Source organism: Tupaia chinensis, unplaced genomic scaffold (assembly GCF_000334495.1).
Source record: "Tupaia chinensis unplaced genomic scaffold, TupChi_1.0 Scaffold000515_1, whole genome shotgun sequence".
Classification (NCBI taxonomy): domain Eukaryota; kingdom Metazoa; phylum Chordata; class Mammalia; order Scandentia; family Tupaiidae; genus Tupaia; species Tupaia belangeri.
Genome location: NW_006160028.1, coordinates 2,415,509 through 2,421,915, shown reverse-complemented (window position 1 = coordinate 2,421,915; position 6,407 = coordinate 2,415,509).

Here is a 6,407-nt window from a genome sequence, read left to right as displayed (position 1 = left end):
CTTTCCCTCAGCATTCACATGACTCCCACCTTCTTATCCTCCGCATGAACACCCTGATAGGCCTTTCCTAACTACTTAACCTCAGGTAGGCTCACCATTACCATGACTACCTCTCCCTCCTCTTATTCGTAATTTCAGACTCTAAGTTCCTTTAATAGCACTCGTCATATTCACATAACTTTGTATGTTGACTTGCTTAGTCTTTTTTTCTGAGTTCTGATGATACTTACCATGTGACCCAGAAATCTTCATACTCCTCTCTCACTCCCAAGCATCCATGCCTCTGCTCTAGTTTTCTCGTTTCCAGTCTTCTTGTTTCTTTCTTCCTGGGACACTGACAAGGTAGTCAGGCCATTGGTATGGCCCAAGCATCTGTTGATTGATTTTATGACCTCAGGCCTTTTTCTTTCTACATCAAGTGGATGACCAGGTTTATTATTCACAACTCCACCCTTTGAAGATTTCCTTTCTCCAGTGTCTTTCGACGCCATCTTCAAATGTGCTTAAAGGCTGCTGCTGTCCATTTTGGCTGCCATCCACTTATCGACTCCACTCATCTAGCTGCTGTCCATTTTGGCTGCCATCCACTTATAGACTTCACTCATCTGTAAATTCAAACAGTTAAGGGCTGTTCTGGCACCATCAGCTGAGCCTGGTACTGCAGGGCATGGCTGGAAATGCACAGCTATGCCTTGGTGTTCTCCTACTGAACATAAACACCCTTTGACCAAACATCTGCATTAGATAAGGCTTCTCCTTGACTTGTATGGATGAACACAAAAAAATAAGACTCTGGTCCGAAATCACTTATGAACACAGTCACAAAAGACAAGATGGGTCAAACCACAAAAATGACCCACACACTGCTATGTGAATGATGGCTGCTCCTTATCCAATTATAACTTCAGCTTTACTTCATGAATCCTGCCTTAGAGATCATTTTTTTTTTGAAAAGTTTTTGCTACAAGGCGCATGTGCTTACCAGAAAGACAGTGAGAGACAGAGAGACAGAAAGTGAGAAACCAACCCCCTAGGGGAATGGCCATGCCACAATCCCTTCTCCTCCATTGTCCTCTTGGGGTCTTGGGCACGCATGCACACACGCCTGGCATGAGTTTAGCCCACCGGGTCTGGGACTCGAACCACAACCAGCTACATGGGAGTTCAGCGACATAGCCATTACACCAACTGCTGGTCCAAATAATATTTATTAAAATAGTCATAGAATTGTCCCTCTGTCACAGAACATTTTAGTAGGTGGCAAAGCTCCAATTCCATGGACTCTATCTAAAATAAGGTAACTCAAACTCAAATCTTATAGTAAGTCTGTCTAACAACTTCCTATTGACATGCTCCCTTGCATCTTCATGGTGTACATTTTTTTTTCTTTTGCTATAACAAACAATAACCCAACTTGTTCAGGTACAGATGTAGCTGGCTGCCTTTGGCTGGAGGCACTGACAGGCTTTCTTCTCCCTCTTCTGGTCTTAGGTAGAAAATAGAGGAAGATCACTGGCATGAAGGCTGTGGGTAACAGTTTGTCTCGGTCACCTGCTCAAACAGCTGACCCACCCCTGGTCCTGCCTAGGTTCAATTCAGATGAATTATTTTCATTTTGATTGACTGATGCTGCACTGACTTCACAAATTGGAAAAATTAAAAAAGTCCATCCCATGATGTGTCAATCCAGGCCTCTGCTCCTTTATTGCCTCATGGTCAAGTTTTCATTTGTGAGCTGTTTAACCAAAAGATGCATTATTTTCTCTACTGCAAATGGCTGGACTTACTTCAGAATATCAGGGTTTACTTTGTGATTTGTTCACTGGGGCTTGCCACAAACTCCATGCTAATTTTCCCCATACACAGATATTTGAAACCTTTGCTGTCACCCAAAGTATCTGCAATAACACTATTCTTGGGCATGGAATATGTTGCTTTCAAAACCCCCAAACAACTACCAAGCTCTCTGCTTCCTTCTTCATGGTAGGGATGTGAACTACAATCCTTTCTTTTCCCCCCTTTGGTAGGAATATTCTGACAAAGTCCTGACTACTGAATTCATGAAGACTTCACTGAAGACTGAGTTGTTATGGGAACCAGCAGTTAGTGTAATGGCTATGTCGCTGGACTCCCACATAGTCGACCGCGGTTCGTGTCCCGGGCCCGGTGGCTTAAAACTCACGCCAGGCACGTGTGCGTGCGTGCCCAAAATCCCGAGAGGAGAATGGAGGAGAAGGGATTGAGGCGTGACCACCCCCCCTGGGGGGTAATTTCTCACTTTCTGTCTCTATGTCTCTCTCTGTCTGTCTGGCGAGTTCACACGCCCTATAGCGAAAACCTCTCCAAAAAAAAGACTGAGTTGTTATAGGATTATCCCTCACTCTCTAGACTGCATGTGTCTGATTACAGCCATCCTTGCTTTGTCTTACCTTGTTAGCAAGATTTTATCTATGTAATGCATACATTATGGTGTGCTGTGAGTTGACCAAGCAGCCCAGATTAGTCTATTGCAATGAAGACCAAGAGAGTTAAAATAGCCCCAAGGCAAAACTATGAATGGATATTGTTGCATGTCCCAAATGAATGGGCAAGGTTTCAGATTTTCTTTTATCATCAGAATGAGCAAGAGTCCATTTACCAAGTCAATGGTTCATACTGAGTACCTGAGACTTTGTTCATTCATTTACTTGGCAGAGATACTTCCTCCCCATAGCAGACCATGATAGAGATGACAAAATTCTATACTCAGTGCTTAGGATCCAACGAAGTTCTTCAAGACCCATTTAAGGCATTACACAGAGATATGATCAGGTCAATGCCCTCACCCAATTCCATATTCTTTAGCTATTTAAAAATGGTTTTCATAGAAGCAGTTACCTGCCAGATGCCAGGAAGTTATAGTTATCATAATGACTAGAAGGGTCAGAGGCACAGCCACTATCCTTCCTGAATTGCTCACTTTTTTTCTTCCTTCCTTCCTTCCTTCCTTCCTTCCTTTCTTTCTTTCTTTCCTTCCTTCCTTCTTTCCTTCCTTCCTTCCTTCTTTCTTTCTTTCTTTTTCTTTCTTTCTTTCTTCTTTCTTTCCTTCTTTCTTTCTTTCCTTCTTTCTTTCTTTCTTTCTTTCTTTCTTCTTTCTTTCTTTCTTTCTTTTCTTTCTCTCTTTCCTTCTTTCTTTCTTCTTCCTTTCTTCCTTTCTTTCTTCCTTTTTAATTGACTCTCTTGAGTAATTGAGTAGAGGGCAGATACAAAGTTTTCCACTTGACCTTTCCCACTCTGTTATTCTTATCTACGGACCAAGAGCACAATGTGGGTATTATCCTAACTGACAAATTTGTTATTTTCAGTATGTTTGCAAAAATGACCTTTAGGTAGGTCTCCAGACACAATGAACCCATTGTGAGTTGGACTGTAATCAGAACTCCATTTATTACTAACCATATGGTATGATTTATTTGTCCCCCAAAATTCATGTGTGAGATTTGCTTGTGATGGGATTAACAAAGAGTAAGATTGTGGTATTGAAAGATAGGACCCTTAGGAGGGGATTAGGATTAAAGAGGTTGTGGTAGGGCTGCCATGATTGGTGGGTTTGTAAAGAGGGGGAAAGAGACAAAGAAAGACTGACACAGAGACTCACACTCCCGTTCTCTCATGATGTTTTGTACTATAAGGTTGTAAGACCCCATCGACAGGAAAAGTCCTACCAGACGTGGCTCCTAGATCTTGGACCTCCAAACCACTAGCTGGATAAAATTCTTTTAAATTACTAAGGTTTAAGTATTTATTTTTATTAGGAATAGAACTGACGAGAACAACCTGTGAGCTCCCACACCAACAGAGGTCCATGATTATACTTAGGATCTCTGGATATCAGTATCACCTCAGACCCTCTCTGCCCATTGGGTAGTCACCCAAATCAATAATTTTAGGCAAGACTGGCTATATAATATAAATGGCCCAATACTAATTAAAAAGTGGGTCCCCTTATTTAAGAAATTAGTTCTAAGAATTTCAAGATAGTGATGATATATTATGGCATTAAGCCAAATGAGGAGACCTTTCTTTCTCTCTTTTTAAAAAACTCATTACAGGGTGCATGCACTTGTCAGAGAGAGAGAGAAAGATAGTACCACCTCACCCCCACGGAGGAGAACCATGCTGCAATCCATTCTCTTCCATTTTCCTCTTTAGATTTTAGGCATGCATGTACATGCTCTTGGTGTGTTTTTCAAGCTGCAGGGTCTGGACCTTAAACTGCAAAGTCTGTCATGTGGATTCTAGCTGCCTCAACTGATATACTGGCCAAATAATGCCCTTCTAAAAGCAGAATTCAGAACACATCCTTAAAGTGTCCCAGACTATAGGTCTCTTTGTTGAAACATAAAGGAATTACCACTGTATATGAGAGGACTTCAAAAGTCTTTGGAAAGGGCTCAGTAGGTGGCATGCTGGTTAAGGCTCTAACACTCCCACATGGCCAGTCATGGTTTGAGTCCCAGACCTGGTGGCTTGCTTTCTCACTTTCTTTCTCTCTGTGTGTCTTTCTCTGGTCAAATTAAAATAAATGAATAAATAAATAAAATTAAATAAATAATTATTTTTAAAAAGTCTTCAGGGGACCAGCAGTTGGCATAATGGCTATGTGACTGAACTCCCATGTAGTTGGCCGTGGTTTGAGTCCTGGACCTGGTGGCTTAAACTCATGTCGAGCACGTGTGTGTGCATGCCCAAGATCATGACAGGAGAGTGGAGGAGAAGAGATTGCAGAGTGGCCATCGCCCCTGAGGGATGATTGCTTGCTTTCTGTCTCCTTGTTTTTTGTCATTTTTCTGGCGAGCCTATGTACACTGTAGCAAAAACCTTTCCAAAAAAAAAAAAAAAAAAGTCTTTGGAAAAATGGATTAAAGAATGAATTTATTTTGGTGCAAAGCATTTTAGATCCATGCATAATATGCATTTTCATTCATTTTTTTGAAGATTGCTCACCACAGATTACCAATTATTTTTTCTTAGGGACCCACCTACCACTTTAGTCAATAAATTCCAGATCTAATCATTGACTCAGGTCAGGGAATTGAGCAAGGGATTGAGGACTACTCTTAACCTTCCGCTATTCCATTCTTACCTTTTCCTGCATTTAGATGTTTAGCAGCACTTGTGTTGGTTGGCCATTTATTCTGCCCTTCTAGATGCCAGGTTCTATTGACCATCTCCAAACTTTTAGCAGGTCAAGCTCCTTGGATGTGCCTCTGATCCTACTATTTATTATGGTAGCTATGACTTCCTGGCATCTGGCAGGTAAATGCTTCTGTTACTTGGGGGCCGGGGGGCATCTTCAACATGAATATCAACAAGTCCAGCTCTGTGACCTCCTCTCCAACCACCACCCTTGATCTACAGAGAAGACTCAGCATTGGACTCCTGAGTGATGCTGCTGCTACCCTTATCACTAGCACATTCTTGATAGCTTTGAAAAATCATGCATCTTCTTGGTCTTCCCATCTAATATACTCCTCTGGTGTATTACCTATGCACTTTTAAGGGAAACTCATACAATTCTTCACTCAGTGTTGGTCATAATTTTATCTAGACTTCTTTTTTAATTGGGCGGGTGGGGGGTTACCACTGGGCACATGCACTCAGCAGAGAGAGAACCAGAGAAAGCCAGAAAGAGGAAAAGTGGGAAATTAGCTACTGGGGGGATGGTCACACCTCAATCCTTTGTCCTCCTCAATTCCCCTCTGGATTTTATGCACAGACACACATGTGCCCAGAGTGATTTTCAAGCCACTGAGTCCAAAACTCGAACCACAGTCAGCCATGTGAAAGTCCAGCACCTTAACTACCATGACACCTGATGGTCCCTTGCCAGATTTTTAAGAGCCACCCTAACAGTGAAGTTTCCTGTCTTTGGTGATCTTTAGCAGATATTAATGGTCATGTCTTCAGAAAATGCACTTAAGCAAATTAACTTTATATGTAGTCTTATTTTCCAGTCTCCTCATTCAAGTACACTCAAAATCCAATCCCCCATACTGGCTAGTTTGGGCAACTCCTTTACTATATTATTTATGCTTTTCTTATGAGTAGCACATCTCCAGCCAGGAGCTTCTGAGATTTAGTCCCATTTAGGACCAAGTAGCCAAGAGAGAAAATAAAAGCACTCCTAAGGAAGAATAGCTATCTTACTTTGCAGAGAAAGGCCTCTGAAGCATCTCCCAGTATGAGGAATGTTCTGGCTCTTGCTAGGAAGGAGTAACTCATCTATGCTATTGATGTCTCTGTGGATCTGTAGAACCAAATTATCAGAGACATCCACTCAATGTCCCTGTCCCATATTTCAGGGTCTCGAGTGTTTTCAGCCCAACTTGATTGAGCATTCAAAGATCTCAGGAGCTCTGTGACTC